The sequence below is a fragment of the Hemicordylus capensis genome, chromosome 3, assembly GCF_027244095.1.
Source record: "Hemicordylus capensis ecotype Gifberg chromosome 3, rHemCap1.1.pri, whole genome shotgun sequence".
Taxonomy (NCBI): Eukaryota; Metazoa; Chordata; class Lepidosauria; order Squamata; family Cordylidae; genus Hemicordylus; species Hemicordylus capensis.
In genome coordinates, this window is record NC_069659.1 from 56,365,057 (window position 1) to 56,383,730 (window position 18,674).

The window sequence follows — 18,674 nt, forward strand, 5'->3', positions numbered from 1 at the left end:
CAAAAAACCCAAAACCATCAGAATAGCAATGAACTGGCTGCCAACACAACATATTGATTGATAACTGTGCAGGGGGGGAATTGGGTCTGTGTGTGTGTGTGTGTGGTGCAGGCTCAGTCTGTCTCTTCCTGTTGTGTGTCTGTCTGTCTGTCTGTGTGAATGGATGCCTAGCACTGTCTCTGTGTGTGGATGCTTTCTGTGTGTAGTGTGTGTCAGTCTACATGTTTTTTTTCCTCCCCCCAACTCCCTCCCCCCCATGCCTCCCTCCATCCTTCCCCTCTCATCCTCTCCCCTTCCTCTTCACCACCTTCCATCCTCCCTCCCTTCCAGCCCACCACCGCCTCACCTGCCCCCAACCCCGGTCTGGCAGATGATGAGAGTCTGGTCTCTCCCACCGAAGCACACACGTGAGCACGTGTGTGCACAAATATGTGGCTGACCAACTCTGAGCCGGACCCTCCCCCCTTCAATCCCCTCTACATCCCTCTCCCCCTCCCCTTTCCTCCCCCCTGCCTCCCTGCCTCCCTCCCTGCCTCCCTCCCCCCTCCTAGCTAGCAGCGCACACATACACACACAAAACACCTGTGGTGGCAATCACCACCAGCACACATGCACTCACACTGGTGCCACCACCTCTGCCTTGGGCCTCTGTGTCCTTGAGCAGATATGTGGTGGTGGACCAGAGAAGCATTTATTTCCAGCAAGGCAAAAGGCATGCACTCACTGCACACACACACACACACACACGAAGAGGTGAAAAGACGAGAAGAGGCAACTTCTAGAACCAGCAGCAGCAGGTGAGTGTCGTGTAATTGTGTTGCTTCCCAAGGCCACTGCCCATGCTCAATGCTCAGTCTGCTGAAACTAAAGAACTAGCTACAATCATCCTTCCTCACACGCAGCTCAGCTGCACAGCACACTGACTAACTAGACACTACAGCTGGTGGTAGAAAAAACAGAAGATTCTAGAAGATGTCCTGGTGGATTTTAAACTTTCAAATCTGTGCTAGGATTGCCTTGCCTCCTCCTCCTCCTCCTGCCTGTAATTGTGCCCTCTCCCCTTGCAGTTGCGCCGTCGTGATGGGTTGGTGATGTGCGTGCGCCGTCTACTTAGCTCTCTCCTCTTCATGTTGGCTGGGCTTGCCAGGCACTGGCTGGCAGCAGCTGTTGGCTGTGTGCTAGGCTCAGGCTGTGGCGCGCGTGACTGGACTGGGAATGTTATTGTAGCGGCAACACTGGTTGTGGTGGTAGCAGTAGTAGCTGTTGTTGTTGCTGGGCTGGTGGCTGCTGGCCTGTGCTGACTCTGCGCACTTGGTCTGGTCTGGTCTGGTAATTTGGATGCAGATGTAGGGTGTGTGTGCATCATCCATGCGGAGCATCAGAGCAGAGCAGAGCAGGTTGGCTGGCTTCTGTCTGTCGGGCCTAGTCAGTGGCAGGCACTGAGTGAGGCGGTGGTTTCTTTGGGCATCACGTCACCCATCATGCAGAGCGGCAGGTCTGCTGCTCTGCTGCTCCGCCTCCTGCTTCTTCTCTGTGTGTGCTGCTCTTGTGCTTAGTGTGCTGCTCCGCTGCTGCTGCTGTGCTGGCAGGCAGCACAGCAGTGGCCTTTTTGTTAGATCAGAGAGTGGGTGTTGTCTCTCTGAGTGTCCTCCTCTTACTTGCTTGGATAGGAGTGGTGGTAGTAGGTAGGCATTAAGATGGACTGACTAGGTGTTACGTGTTAGGGCGCCCAGAGAGAGGGGCCAAAAAGATGGGGTGGCAATTGTTGGGTTGCTCCTAGTATTATTGGTGAATTTCTGAAGAAAAAATTTTTTTCCATTGGCTAGAATGGGGGTTCGGGGCTGCCCCAGACCCGCCTCTGTGGGGTGGCAGCACCGCCAAAGTGGGTCCGGGGCCATGGCAAAAATGCCCTCAGTCCCTCCCAGCAATCCCCGTAGAGATAGGAGTGATGGTTCTGTTGTTTTTCTGAGGTGTTCTGAGTGAGTGTGGATTCTGTGATAGCAAATGAGAGTGGATTCATGGTGTCTCATTGGAAATCTCATTAGCTATCATAGAATCTACACTCAGAACACCTCAGAAAAACAACAGAACCATCACTCCTATCTCTACGGGGATTGCTGGGAGGGACTGAGGGCATTTTTGCCATGGCCCCGGACCCACTTTGGGGGTGCTGCCACCCCACAGAGGTGGGTCTGGGGCAGCCCCAAACCCCCATTCTAGCCAATGGAAAAAAAATTTTCTTCAGAAATTCACCAATAATACTAGGAGCCACCAATTGCCTTGGGATTTTTGGGGTGGAGGACACCCATGGGTGGCTACCACCCACCCCAGCTTTTTTGCCCCTAAGGGCTCCACATTGTGAGTTATGGGCAAAAATTTATTTTTTGGAAAAAATTTGTAAAAAATCAGAGGAAGGTCCAATCGACTTGAAATTTGGGTGGCAGGTAGAACACAATGTCCCCTTCAAAACCAGCCACTTTTTGTGATCCGAACCGGACCGGGGGGGTGGTCTGGCAAAACCAAAACCGAACCACCCCGGTCCGGTCCGGACCCGGTTCGGACCCGAACCGAACCGGGAGAACCGGTTTTATGCACATCCCTACTGACTACACAGTGTAATCTCTGGCCTGTTCATCACTCCTGCTTGACCCTCTTGGCTTCTGACTGCTGCTCTGCTTTTGTGTGGATTGGACTCCTGGCTTCAGTTTTGAGACACTGACCTGACAGATACTTGACCTGACCTCCTGCATACTCTTGGTCTTTGACTCCTGTCTTGGCGCTCTGGTTCCTGGTGGATTTACTCAACTTGAATCCTGGTGTGTCCTTGGCTCCTAATTCCTGCCTTTATCCTCCAGCCTTGGCTTGTCTGCTTGGCTGGCCCCAGTGTCCCGAATCTCCTAGAACTGGCTTTTGGACTCATGCTTTCCAGTACTGTTTTGTCCACAGTTCAGCTTTACTGACACTGACATTTTAAAATGGTTTATTTATCTCATTTCTGCTTTAAAGTCTTCAATATTTCTTCTTCCCTTTAACCATCCCAACCAATTAGGGATCACATTGTGCTGTGATGTGATCACAGATCCACTCAGATTAGACTATCTGATTATGTCAGTGAGGGCAAACACAGCCATTGTGCCCTCATCTTTACAGCCACAGTCAAGCTTTAATCACACTGGAATGTGCATTGATCCATTGAGAGCCAGATAATGCTGACAGGCATCTTCCTCAACCATATACAGATACGAGATACTAGGACTCTGATGTTCATTTAAATGTGCTTCTGAACCAGCACTGCTGTTTTGTTGCACTGCAGTTTCATTGCCCACACAAAGCAAGGAGCTCATAGGCTATGGCAAGGAATGTTGGCCCAGTTACCAGGGCAACAGGAACATATTTCCCCATACCACCCACAAATGCTTTTGTACCCTTTTCAGCATCCTAAAAATCAGTCATTTTCAAGTGGCTTGAAAAGGACTGGTTTATCTCAGTCCTCGTATATATCTTCTTAACCTAACATCTATCTGATAAAGCATGTCACTGCTTCTAGATGCTCATATAACAAAACAAGACAGTTTATCAATAGTCATAGTAGATGGTGCCTAACCTTTTAGAGTCATAGCAAGTTATCATTGGAAAAGTATTTGAAGGAGGCCAACCAGTGTCCTCAATTATTTATTTGTGAAAGAATAAGCAATGAGAACACAGCAATGAAACAGTGAGGCGGGTCTCACGATCGGTGAGACCCGCCTCCAGAGGATTGGCGGGGAGAGCCCGCTCTCCCCGCAGACGATCATTGAGCCCTTCCCAGGCGGCCGGATCAGCCACCCACACGATTGCTGGCTCTGTCACGGAGCTGGAGGCTGCTTTTTAGCCTCCCAATCGGGGGTCTCCTTGTGAGTTGCTGTGGCGTGGAGCTGTGCCATGGCAACACACGATCGTAGAGCCCAGGTTAGTGGAGCACTTGCTCCACTAACCTGGGCTTAGGGGAGGGCTCCGTAAGCGGGTAACCCACTTGAGAGCAACCGGGCTCCCTGTGAGCCTGGTAGTTCTCATGGCCGCCAGAAAGTGGGCTAGGCTTCCTTAGCCCGCTTTTTGGCAATCGTGAGAATCGCCTCAGTATGTTTTGTTAATGGTGGAAGAGTCTTGAACTTGATGAAATACCCCAAAGAAACCAATGAAAAGTTTCAATTTTTATTTTTAATTTTTTAAAAATCACGTTTGGAGCTTGAACAAGAGGCAAAAAAATACCACCCCCCACATACAGAGATGTTCAGTGTTTTAAAAGGGCTAATAAAGCATCGGATGAAGGATTTAACATGGAAAGTGCAGGTAGGGAAATTGATCTAATATGATTATTTATTCCTATATTCTAAAGAGCCAAAATTGACTTTAGGGAGAAGGGATCCTCAATCACACTCTCTTAATTTTAGATATGAACAAGCAAATCCAAGTGTTCAGTATTCTCAACTGTTTCAGTATTCCTAGTAATGTATATTTTTGGATTTAAGATCTTTTTTAAAAAAAATAAAAAATTTTTAAAGGTGTAAACATTACACCTTAATATTATTTCCTTACAATTCAACAAGATTTAAAATTCTTAGAAGGGTCCCTCACTGTGAGAGCATTGCCAGCCACAGAGGATGCAATCCTTGTCTGATATGAGCCCAAACCATGCTTCTCCAACAATGAGAAAAGGGTTCTTCTTTTCTGAAGAAACAATATTCTTCCCTTACAGTGATAAACCCTTCTTTGGGGTGTTTATAGTGCACTCATGCCTCTGTTTCTCAGGCAGATTATCACTCTGTAGAGACTATTATGGCCTACTGCCTATCTTGGCAGTGCCTCCTCAAGAGAAGGGCTGACTTCCTGGATGTTGTGTTGATACAATCTGTATACATTCATACATCTGTTCCTTCCCTTCATTCCACCCCTGTCACTTTTATAAGCTGTGTGTTAACACTGCTATGCTGACCCTGAGGTTAGCTAAGCTTTCCCCTGCCCCTTTTAGCCTGTATGTATTTCAGCCAGAGGGAGTGAAGGGACACCACAGGAGCCTAACCACTGTGGCAGCTCCCACGCAGATTTGAAAAGTGTGATCTGAAAATGTTCCGAATTCTGTTTTAAACATTGATTTCTAAAAAGTTGGCAGATTCCAAATATAGATACCATGTGAACTCTGGAAATGGATTTTTCATCAGTATAAAAGATTGTTGTTGGGGCAGAGTCAAGTCTCTATATATGTCACCAAGGCCACGTAGGTCCTTACAGTCCACTGCACCTATGGCAGTCTTGTGCCACTGAGGTTGGAACAAGTGATGTGATTTGGACACAAGCAATATGAGAGCGAGGCAAGGAAAGCGGATGGCATCTGGGCTGCCGGCATGACTGACAGGAAGGATGGCAGAACTGTCATGAGTAAAAGAGCAAGTGTGGAATGATGAAGGGTTTGAAAGGAAGATAAGAAGAGCTGGATTTAATGTTTTTAAATTGATAGTAAAATGAGTAGGTGTCAGAAACAGAGAGAGAAAAACAGTACTGAATGGAGAGAGAGACAGGTCAGGAGCGATGAGATGCCTTTGTAAAATCTTGTTAAGGTTATGTGATATGAATGATGTACAGCAAGAAAGTAAGATGCCATGAGCAAAGCCATTTGCTCTCCTGGGAAGAATGACGACAAGGCAAGAAAATGTCTGGAATAGGCTTGGAAAGACTCATTAAGGAGCAAGGACAAGAGAATACAGTCTAAATCATCAATATTGTACAAAGCAGCAGATGTCAAATAAGACAGACTGAGTTCTAAAACTGAGATTTGGTTAAGAGGGGGAAAGTAATAATGGTTGAGGAAGCCAAAAAAAAAAAAAGCCTTCTGCAATTTATCATCCTGTTTGGCTGCTTATGAATATGTTTATAAGTGGTTACAACATCATTAATTCCAGAGTTCTTTATTTTGAATTCCCTGAAAATAATTTCCTGAACAATTCCCTGAAAAAATGACCTCTTCTCTACCACTCGCAGAGACAAATTTCAAAACTAGGTTTTCTATCTTTCTTTTATTTTTCCTCTGCCTTTCTCTTGATCTTCTCCCTTTCACCTTTTTTCTTTTCTCCTCCCTTTATCTATTCCATTCTCTTTACTAGCCACTCCTATATTTTCATTTCTATATTATAGCTACAAACAATACATGTAAAAGCTGTTTTCATGAGCAACCTAATCCAGGCTAGGGCAGCCTAGACTGCTTTAGGCTGCTCATGTGCAGCTCCAGAATTGAGGTGGATCCTGGGGCTGCCATGTCACCTAACCCGTTTTTTGGTCCTGGCCTTTTACTGAAGTTAAGGCCGTGAGTGTGCCCTAAACTCTGGTTCTGAGGTTGCATTACCACTCAGACTGCTCTAGTGGACACAGAGAAGGGCCTAGAGCACTCATTCAACAGGGGTATCCTCCAATGCACTGTGCTTGTCGTGCAGTGCATTGTGGGATATGTGGAAGCCAGGATGCATCACCCTTGCCACCAGAGATATGCGCAGTGAGCAGCAGCATAGATAATGTGGGAACGCAATTCATGCTTCACACTTCCCACCACTGCTCCTGGATTGTCTGGGGGGAAGGTAAGTCTATTGCAGCCTTGTCCCCCCACCCACCCCGCCTCTCTGGTCGTGTGCATAGCCTCATAACGTAATGTCTCCCCTGCACCCGCTAACCTTGATTAACTCGTTAAGCTGCTTGAACAATCAAGAGGCAAAATGTTTCTTCCAAAAATTACTTTTCAGGATGCAACCCAGGAAAAAAAGCTACAATAGACAAGAGGACTATTCCCACGATCAGGCAAAATTGGGCTAGGGGAGCCCAGCCTGATTTTGCCTGATCATGGAGCCACCAGGCTTGCAGGCGAGCCCGGTGGCTTCCAGGTGGTTAACCCGCCAAACTAACCCTCCCCTTAAACCCGGTTTTTCTAATCGTAAGTTGCAGCAACTCACGAGTAGACCCGTGACTGGGAGGCTTAAACGCAGCCTCCCGGCTCAGAGGTCTCTCCGGTACGCCCTGCACACTTTCGCAGGGCATACTGGAGCTTCCGGGGGCCATGCGGCCCCCAATCCTCCCAGCCCCCGCTGGCTCCATAACGGAGCCGGCAGTCATGTGGGCAGCCAATCCAGCCACCCAGTGCTGCCGCCCAGCTCGTCTGCGGGGAGAGCGGTCTTAGCCTGCTCTCCCCACAAACCCTATGGAGGCGGGTCTCCTTGATCATGAGACTCGCCTCAAGTTTTAGTCAACAGAAATGGTTCCAGAAACAAAGTGGTTTACTGATGGGAAAGAGCTGCTGGACACAAACACACATGTGGATGACAATTTTAAGGCAACATCTCTGTGGAGTGACAAGGGTGCAGTGACTGGGGATTGGGAATAACTGCAAGATTCAGGACTGCTTGAGGCAGAGGGTAACTGGTTGCTCTGCCAGCTAGTCATGGTTTAGAATGGGCCTCAATATCTGCTGCTCCTACATGATACTGGCATGATAATGCCAGTACTGTTAAGAGGAGGAGTTATTTCACATTCTCCATCATAAGACCTGAATATTCTGTTGATCATTAATTTGAATTGTCTCTCCAGTTTGCCCAGACATTTACAGACACCAGCTAGCTGACAAGTGACACCACTCTTTGAAATCTGGTGCAGATCTTGTATAACATGGTTGAGATACAGCAGTTTCAAAATTGACTCTGAAACTTTAGGAAACAACTGTTGGCTACCTTTTCGTCATAGATAATACATCTTAATTTTTCTTAATAGCCCTTTAACTGTTTTTTTTAAGTCAGGTATATATGTTAAAATCATAATCCTGTGCTGTTTTGAAGAAAATTAATCCAATACGAGCTGGGCTGGGCACAGAGCATCTGCGCCTCTAGTTGCCACAGCCATTTTCTCTCCCTCGCCCCCGCTTATTTTCCTGGCCGGCTGACTGGCTAGCCAGTTTAAGATGACAGTTTAAGATGCTTTACATTTTCATTTGTGTTCTAAAAAGCATGGAAACGGCAATTAACGTGCCCACCTTAACCTCCACACCATACAACCTTTAAAGACTTTGTGGTTGCTTTACAAATTCAGCTCCGCACTTTGCTTTGGTCTTTCAGCTTGACATTAGGCTATGTATGATGCATCCAGGATGAAACTGAATAGATGTAGCTTCCTCAATCCTTTACTAGAGATGCCCCTGATGAATTTCTACCTGATGCATCTCTACAAGGCACTGTACAAAGTCTATAAGACTTTGCAGGGTTATGAGCAAATCCAAAACACAACAGCACTAATCAGCAGCACAGCCACACCACCCAATTACAGCTGGTTTGCTGTATCTTCACTCTTCTTTATCAAACCAGCATTCAGTCAGGAATGTATCAGGCCAAAAGAGATATATTGTGCAGTACACACTGTGGGCTTCAGGCATTTCCTTTTTGTTAATTGGCATTAATACATCTTATAAAGTAATTTTGATGAGCAAAATTTGATCCTTATCTGGTAAGGTCACTGTTGTTTAGTAAATGATTTTCTGATTATCACACTTCATTGGAAGCTGTTGTGGCTTCCAAATCACCCAAACTGATAAACAATGATGCAGAACATTCATAGAAAGGATTTTTGATTTTGATTTTACTGAAAATTAGGGAGGGGAAAAATAATGCTTAAATTCTTCAACATAATTGTCTGCTCATCCAGACATTAGTCTAGATTAGTCTCACCCCACCAAGTCTCTATATCAAGGATAGGCAATGTGTGACTCTACTTCAGATGTTGCTGAACTACATACAACTCTCATAATCCCCAGCCACAATGCATTACAACTGGGAATGGTGGGAGTTGTAGTTCAACAATATCTGGAGACCCTCTCCTGGAGCAGTGTGAAGCAGCCAGCAAAGCAATACTAATGACTGAGATGTCTACAGCTGAGAACAAGAAATCCTAAGGGATCATGATGCCTCTGCCAACTGCTCCTGAGGAGGTTTTCTTTTCCATATCCTTATACACTGGCCCCAGAAGCTTCCTCAGCCACTGCTTGGCTAAGGCACAGGCATGGCAGCCATTTCAGGATTGTCTGGTAAAAATGGGAAGATATTGTTGTAGCAATATATGCCACAGACTAGCACTTGGTAGGGTTGCAATGAAGGCCTTGGAAAGGATATTTAGATGCTGCGACGTGTCTATACCTACAAAGATTAGAATTGTTTGGACAATGGTTTTCCCCAGGGCACTCTATGGATGTGAAAGCAGGATAGAAAAAGTATTGATGCTTTTGAAGTTTGGTGCTGGAGAAGACTTTTGAGGATACCATGGACAGCCAGAAAAACAAACAAATGGATTATAGAACAGATCCATCCAGAATTTCCACTCGAGGCACAAATGACCAGGCTCAAACTATCATACTTCGGACACATTATGCAAAAACCCAGCTCCCTTGAGAAGTCCATAATGCTGGGGAAAGTGGAAGGAAAGAGAAGAAGACTATGACCAGCAGCAAGGTGAATGGACTTGATCATGACAGCAATGAATTCACCACTGAGAGACCTTAAAGGCCAAGTTGAAGACAGATCATCCTGAAGAGAATCTGTCTATGTGGTCGCTAAGAGTCGACACCAACTTGATGGCACTTAATCAATCAATCATTGTACCAGGCTCAACCCTGAAATGGCCGGCATGCCCATGCCTTGACCAGCTGAGTGGTCACAGCAGTGGGGCAGTTGCAGCAGAGTGGCTTATTACTGTATCAAACGCATAAGTTGCCTTGCTTACTGCCCCAGTGAGCTACAGCCACGATTGATTCTATTTTTTTTTTAAAAAAAATTTCTTCTCTTCCTTCTCAGTCATCTCAGATAGAAGATAAAAGAGAACACATGAGATTATTGTTAGGCAATGCATGAACAGCCTCCCCTTTCTCTATGGCAAGTGGAGAAAGAAAGAGGAGTTAGGGGGATAGGGTAGAATCAGGAAGAGCTATGGCAGTGGGATTTGTCTAAGGGCCATTTTCGGGAGGATCTTTGCCTCTCAGCCCACACCCTGTCATCAATTGTATCTTATTTTTTGCCTTTGCCACTTAATGTTAGATTGTAGATTCTATAAAGCTGTATGCAAGCAGGTGCTACCATTCTTTTGTAATTATTTGCAGAACAGATTTGTTTGGCCAGTATCACAGTTTTACTTGTAAAAGGCAAATAAAAGACATTCACTGATCCCATAGCAAATTTGCTTCTTGTCTGTAATATTGGCATGAATATAATGACCTAAGTCTGAAGGAAGCTGAGTCACTATTGTGATGCTGTCATGGAAGCTGGCAATGGCAGCTATTCACTATTATAATCTATAGGTATTTCAGTTTCCAGGGCTACCAATCAAACACATTTTCCTGACAATAATCTTAGGCCCAAACTATAGATAGCAGCAACAGCTTCACATTTTCAAATTATGTCTGCCCTAATCATTTTTCAAACAGGGATGCAAAGGAAGATGAGAGAGAAGGGTTAAGAACTTTCCCTCCACCACTTCCCTTCACAGTCTGTACTCAATCCCTTTTCCTCCAGCTGGATACAAATACCAGAAGTGAGGCCAGCTGGGAGAAAAGTTGTTTGAGGGGAATGGTTCTGTGGGGAAATATGGCAGGTGAGGGGAAGGTTCAACATTTCTGACCCACATGTCCCTTTGGGACTTTAAAGCAGATGGTAGGTGAAATTTAGCACAGATGGGACATACCCACACTTGAACACCAAGTGTAGTTTGAATTAGTCATAATTACTGTTAAAATCCACTGCAAAAATAGACAAAATATATTCCTAGACAGTTGAAGTATCACCATTCACATTCATATTAATCCAAGCCACAATCAGTGTTACTGGGGAAAAGAAATATTTAGCTCACAACTTAGCTCATTATAATAACATCAGAAATTAATGCAGTTGTCATGATAAATAATAAATTGAGTGGCTGCAGCCTTTCTGAACATAATGAAGGCATGTCACTTTAAAATCAGTTTTGTACAGTACAGCAGGGGTCTATATTTTCTTATGAAAAGTTTGTCTCAAAGCAAAATATGTACAGAGCCAGAGAAAGGGTTGGCATATGGCATACAATCAATATTGTGTTCTCTAAACCTCAATTTTGTCCAGCCACTTAACTTAAATATAGGATAGCGGCTGCAAATTAGAGCACCCAACATGAATACATATGCTTTGTTTCATGAGGAAAGCTCACAGAACACTAAAACTCTTGTCTGTAAAGGACAGAAAAATCCCTACTTAGCTACATATTTCAACTAAGGATGTTCCAGAAAGCCAAAGCCAAATACAGAGGCTCTCTACATGAGCAGTGTGAAGAGCCTAAAGGGGGTTTGCGGGGAGAGTGGTTTTGACCCATTCTCCGCACAGGTGATCATTCAGTTGTCCCTGGGTGGCCAGATTGGCCACTCAGACGATTACCGGGTCCATCATGGAGCTGATGCAAGCAGCAGGGTTTGGGGACCTCCTGGCCCCCAGAAGTCCCTGAAAGCACCACACAAGTGAGCAGTGCCTTCTGGGGAGCCTCCCAATGCCAGGAGGCTTGTTGTAGCCTCCCCGTTGGGGGGGGGGCTTCTCATGAGCTGGTGCGGTGCAAAGCTGTGCCACACCAACACACAATAACATGACCCACTTTTCAGGCACCCTCACACCCAAAACCGGGTTAAGAGGTGGGCTACCCAAGAGGGCTTGCTGCTGAGCTGCTGCCGGGAGCCATGTGGCTCCCATTGGTTCTCATGAACAGCTAAAATTGGGCTGGGCTTCCCTAGCCCAATTTTAGCTGCACGTGAGAGTAGCCTCACAGGTTCATGAGTCTGTCCATGCAAATTTGGAGGAGAACTTCTGTAGGGACTTACAGCTGAAAAAATCTAGGAAGACCCTAGCTGAAAATATCTAGGAAGACCCTCACCACATACTAGGCCTAAATCACTACACATGGCTCAGGGGTGGCCCAGTGAAGTGGATGACTTTATTTATTTGTCATATTTATATACTGCCCGATATGTATATCTCTATACACTACCAACCTGCATTGAACTAGTGAGGCCTCTGATATTCTTATTCCAACAGGCCTGTGTTTGTGATATCATCAGTTGATCAGTATGCTAGCCAGACCATAATCTAACAACACCTGGTATGCTATTTCTGCAGGTGCTGCTGCTGCTGCCATCACTATTGCTACCAGAAAAGAGGTGAAAGCCACGCCTGGTGTGCCAAGAGAAGCTGATAAAACCATCAACTCATACTGGAATGTTAGGCCTCTGCCTCATCCCTGCAAGGGATCACATAATCCATAAATAATCCTGACAAGCAATGATAGGTTTGCCAATCCCTATTTTCAATTTTGCTGAAAGCTGTATTTCATAAAGGTCACTGGCATGAAATTCTAGGGCTTTACTGGAGGTTGGCAAGTTGTGTGCATTCACACTGTCATTCTAGAAGGTACTTTGCATGCAGGATGCCATTCTAGGCAACAGAGAATTCAGCTTTTAGATTATGAAGTAAAAGACAGAATCAATCAGGGCTGTAGCAAGGCTGGAGTGTGCCCTGAAGTAAAAGGTGAAGATGGGCCCTTGCCCTAGCCACCTGCTTCCCTTCTTCTTTAGAGAAGGATGAGGAGAGAGTGAAGCACAAGCTGTCACACAGCTGCTGGAGGTTCCCCCTCTCCCTCAGGGACCCAGGGACATTTGTCTTCCCTGCCTGTTCGATTATAGCAATGTCCCTAGAATCAATGTAAACTAGGGGTGACCTAGGATTAAATACCTTAAAATGACACTCAGTGAGGTTTCTGTTAACTGTCCTGAAGTAACACTAATTGGAAAAGTGAGATGCTTTGAATGAGATATGGTTCAGTGAATAAGAAAGAGACTATTTGGATTTATAGGATCTATAGTGTTAAGGTGATTGGTTGTCGGAAGTAATCAGTATTGTCATTCTACTGCCTGCCCCAGATACTCAAGCCCCTAATCTTGCCTTTTAATTCTTCTGTTGTTCCAAATGAAGAGAACTAAGGCAAGGACATTTCATTGTCTGTGGTAGTCTCCTAAGTGGTGGGTGCTAAATGAAGGTATTTTATTGATTGATTGATTGATTTGATTTGATTTGATTTCTATACCGCCCTTCCAAAAATGTCTCAGGGCGGTTTAAACAGAGAAATAATAAATAAATAAGTTGGATTCCTGTCCCCAAAGGGCTCACAATCTAAAAAGAAACACAAGATAGACACCAGCAACAGTCACTGGAGGTACATAAGAACAGCCCTGCTGGATCAGGCTCAAGGCCCATCTAGTCCAGCATCCTGTTTTGCACAGTGGCCCACCAGATGCCACTGGAAACCACAGGCAGGAGTTGAGGGCATGCCCTCTCTCCTGCTGTTACTCCCCTGCAACTGGTTCTCAGAGCATCCTGCCTTTAAGACTGGAGGTGGCCCACAACCCTCCGACTAGTAGCCATTGCTGGACCTCTCCTCCATGAAGTTGTCCAAACCCCTCTTAAAGCCATCCAGGTTGTTAGCTGTCACCACATCCTGTGGCAGAGAGTTCCACAAGTGGATCACATGTTGTGTGGAAAAGTACTTCCGTTTGTTGGTCCTAGACCTCCTGGGAATAAATTTCATGGAGTGACCCCTAGTTCTAGTGTTGTGTGAGATGGAAAAGAATTTCTCTCTCTCCACTTTCTCCACACCATGCATGATGTTATAGACCTCTATCATGTCTCCCCGCAGTCGTCTTTTTTCTAAACTAAAAAGCCCCAGGTGTTGTAGTCTTGCCTCATAAGAAAGGTGTTCTAGGCCCCTGATCATCTAGGTTGCCCTCTTCTGCACCTTTTCCAGTTCTACAATGTCCTTTTTAAGATGTGGTGACCAGAATTGTACGGAGTACTCCAAGTGTGGTCGCGCCATAGTTTTGTATAAGGGCATTATAATATTAGCAGTTTTATTTTCAATCCCCTTCCTAATGATCCCTAGCATGGAATTTGCCTTTTTCACAGCTGCCACACATTGAGTGGACACTTTCAGCGAGCTGTCCACCATGACCCCAAGATCCCTTTCCTTGTCAGTCACCAACAGCTCGCATCCCATCAGCATATACTTGAAGTTGGGGTTTTTCGTCCCAATGTGCATCACTTTACACTTGCTAACATTGAACTGCATTTGCCATTTTGTCGCCCACTCCCCCATTCTGGAGACATCCTTTTGGAGCTGCTCACAATCCGTTCTGGATTTCACTACCCGGAAGAGTTTGGTATCATCTGCAAATTTGGCCACCTCGCTACTTACCCCTGCTTCTAGATCATTTATGAATAAATTAAAAAGCACCGGTCCCAGTACAGATCCATGGGGGACCCCAATTCTTACTTCCCTCCATTGTGAAAACTCCATTTATACCTCTGTTTCCTGTCTTTCAACTGGTTAGCAATCCACACATGTACTTGTCCCCTTATCCCATGACTGCTACGTTTCCTCAGGAGTCTTTGGTGAGGAACTTTGTCAAAAGCTTTTTGGAAGTCCAGGTATACTATATCAACTGGATCACCTTGATCCACACACTTGTTGATACCCTCAAAGAAGTCCAAAAGGTTGGTGAGGCAAGATTTACCTTTGTGGAAGCCATGCTGGCTCACTCCCAGCAGGGCCTGTTCAACTAGGTGCTTTACAATTTTATCCTTGAGGATGCTTTCCATCAATTTGCCTGGAACGGACATTAGGCTAACCAGCCTGTAATTTCCCGGATCTCCCCTGGGTCCCTTTTTAAAAATCGGTGTTACATTTGCTACTCTCCAGTCCTCTGGTACAGAGCCCAATTGTAGGGATAAATTGAACATTTTAGCAAGGAGGTCGGCAATTTCACGTTTGAGTTATTTGAGGACTCTTGGATGGATGCCATCGGGCCCTGGTGATTTGTTAGCTTTCCGTTTTTCCAGACAGTTTAGTACATCATCTTTTGTCACTTCTATCTGACTCAGCTCTCTAGCTTCCATCCCTAAAAAGCCTGGTTCAGGAACAGTTATATGCTCAGTATCCTCTGCTGTGAAAACAGACGCAAAGAACTCGTTCAGCTTCTCTGCAACCTCCATATCCTCCTTAATAATCCCTTTCACTCCCTCATTGTCTAATGGCCCAACTGCCTCCCTGGCAGGTTTCCTGCTTCTGATGTACTTAAAGAAATTTTTGTTATTCCCCTTGATACTTTTGGCTAAATGTTCCTCAAACTTTCTTTTTGGCTCCCTTATTGTCACCTTGCATTTCTTTTGCCAGAGTTTGTGTTCTTTTCTGTTCTCTTCATTTGGACTGGCCTTCCAATTTCGGAAGGAAGTCTTCTTCCCTTTTATGGCTTCCTTGATGGTACCCATTAGCCATGCTGGCATCCTCCTGGACTTAGTGGTACCTTTCCTCCTTTTGGGTATACAATCTAACTGGGCTTCTAGTATTGTGGTTTTTAGTAGACTCCATGCACTCTGGAGTGAAGTGACTCTCCTGGTTTTCCCTTTCAGCTTTATTTTCACCATACTCCTCATTTTGGAGAAGTTTCCTCTTCTGAAATTCAAAATGTCTGTGTTAGACATCCTTGGTGATTCTCTCCCCGCATATATGCTGAATTTGATGGCACTGTGGTCACTGTTCCCTAAAGGGTCGATGACACTGACATCACGCACCAGGTCCTGGGTGTCACTCAGAATTAGGTCCAAGGTTTCCTTCTCTCTGGTTGTTTCCATGACCAACTGTTCTAGGGCACAGTCATTTAGTGTATCTAGAAATTTGACCTTTTTGTCCTGACTTGAATGTGAGTTTACCCAGTCTATGTGTAGGTAATTGAAGACACCCATGATTACAGCCCTGCCTCTCCTCGACGCCTCCCTGATTTCCTCCTGCAGCTCCCAGTCACTGTCGGTGTTTTGATCCAGAGGGCAATAGCACGTCCCCAGTATCACGTTCCCTTTCAGGCCTTGTATAGTCACCCACAGGGTTTCTGTGGAGGATTCAAGTCCACCTAAGTTTTCTAGCTTGTCAGATTCTATCCCTTCTTTAACATACAGTGCTACTTCACCTCCATGGCACCCCTCCCTGTCCTTTCTGTAGAGTTTATACCCAGGGATGACTGTGTCCCTCTGGTTCTCACTGTTGCACCATGTTTCTGTTATGCCCACTATAACTATTTCTGCGTTAGCAACCAAGCACTCCAGCTCACCCATCTTGGCTTGGAGGCTTCTGGCATTGGCATATAAGCACCTATACGCTGAATCTCTCCCCTGAATTATGCTGTTCTTTGGACTCTTTGAACTGCTGTCACTGACTCCTGTCTGCTCTTTATGTGGTTCTGCTCTGTCCCCATCTGTTTTATCTGAATTCTTTGCACCCTCACACTTTAAAGGATGGCTTTTGCCAAACAGGATACTGCCCAGCTCCCATCGGCTGTTCCCCAGGTGTCATTTTAAAAGATGCTCTGCAACCTTTTTGATTTTAAGCGCTAGCAGTCTGGTTCCACCTTGGTTCAAGTGCAGCCCGTCCCTTTTGTACAGGCCTTGCTTGCCCCAAAATGTGTCCCAATGCCTAACAAATCTAAACCCCTCCTCCCTCATCCACGCATTGAAACCCCTCAGCTCTACCTGTCTCACTGTACCTGCGCGTGGAATAGGTAGCATTTCTGAGAATGCTACCTTGGGGGTCCTGGACATCAATACACTACCTATCAGCTGAAATTTGGCTTCCAGGACCTCCTGACTACATTTCCCCACATCGTTGGTGCCGACATGCACCACAACAGCTGTCTCCTCCCCAGCACTGCCTAGGAGCCTGTCTAGACACCTAGGAGCCTGTCTAGGTACTGTGCTGGGGGTGGATAGGGCCAGTTACTCTCCCCCTACTAAATAAAGAGAATCACCATGTTAAAAGGTGCTTCTTTGCCAAGTTAGCAGGTAACAAGAGAAACAGTAGCAGAAAATACAATGAAATGAAACAGATGAAGAAACTCCTGTAATGGAATGAGAGACAACTTTTAAAAACTGAGTTTAAAATTAGAAATGAGATGTCAGTTAGGCATATCTTAATTCAAAACATGGAAATATTTTTTATCCATTGAACCAGCTTTCCAAGGACTGCAAAAATGAGAAAGTGCAATCCCAATCCATTAAAACCAACTTTGACATCTATTTCAATGGGAGGCAGATTACACCCCTATCTAAAGAAAGTTGAAGTTGAAATATGTTCCCATAGCTGGAAGCAAGAGAACAATATTGTACTTTTGCTCTGGAAGACTCTAAATTTTAAAAAATGCACAAGTAGCAATTAAGCAAATTAAGTACATAAAAACACATGTAAAATGATGATCCCTACCAATTTGTGCCTTATTTTAATATATAAATAGTAGTAGTGTATAAGTAGTTATAGTCATTATTTTAACAAAGGTATTGTGCCACAAAGGGACAAGTCATCCCACCCTCCTTATGCTTAACTGTATCTAAGGCATAATAATAACCATAATAACAACAACAATAATAATAATAAAGGTCCTTGGGAAGGACTCAATGTCTGCATAAAACAAACCAGTCAATAACACCTGTCTGACTGTGTAAACAAGGAATAATAAACAACAACAACAATCCCCCAGTGAGGCACTACCTTGGCGTGGTTGTGGGGCTTGCGTGCTCTGAGGAAGGTGAGAGCTATGCCAGAGGTCCAACCATACTGGACAGGTCTCACCAGAGGAGCCAGACAAAGAGTGCCTCACCATCAACAATATGGTAAGACATAACTTTAATAAATCTATACTGGATCGGTCATCACCCGGGTCAACAAGGACCACGCCAGGTGCTGGAGTCCTTGGACATCTGGTGGCAAGTGGGCTACAGGACTCAGGATCTTCAGTTGAGCAACCAGGACTGGAGAATGCAAGGTTACTAGAAGAAACGTCACTTAACTGGAAAAAATATATGAAAAAGGCCAACAAGGAAATAATGATCTGCTATTACAAGTCTAGTCCAACTAGAAGAGATTATTTTAAAAGAATGTCCAAATTTGGAAAGAGAAGCATCCAGATACAGAAATGACAGAAAAAGGCTAGCAGACCAGAGAAGATTCATAATAAGAAATAAAGTATTCACAGAAGTTGAGCTGGAAGAACTGTAAAGAGCAACACAGGCTCAAGATATGGAAGAAGAATTACCACCAACTGAAGCAGTTGCTCAGGCGCAGGTGGAGGAGGTGTTGGAAATAGAGGATGCCACTGTTGCTGAACTGTTTGAAAATCAAAACCAGGCAACCTCCCCTTTGCCTTCACCTCAAAAACCCAAATGTCATTTAACAGAAAAGCAACAAGAACTAAAGCAAAAAATAACTGAGCACATGAACCAAACAACCACCAGGGTTCGACTTCCAGCTCTAAAAACAGTTGCCAAAAAACAACTTGCTCAGGCATTAAATAGATGTCAATGCTGCACTTGCAGAAATAAAAAACAATAATTTGCAAGAAAAAACTATCTAATGTACAGTGCAGCAACAATAACAACACAAGAGCTCGGATATAAGATCATTGGACCTGTCAAAAAAGAAAGTAGTACATCACCTACATGGAAGATTAGATTAGAAAATAAAATCTCCAGGCTCAGATCAGATGCTAGTAAATTGAAAGATATGAAAGACAA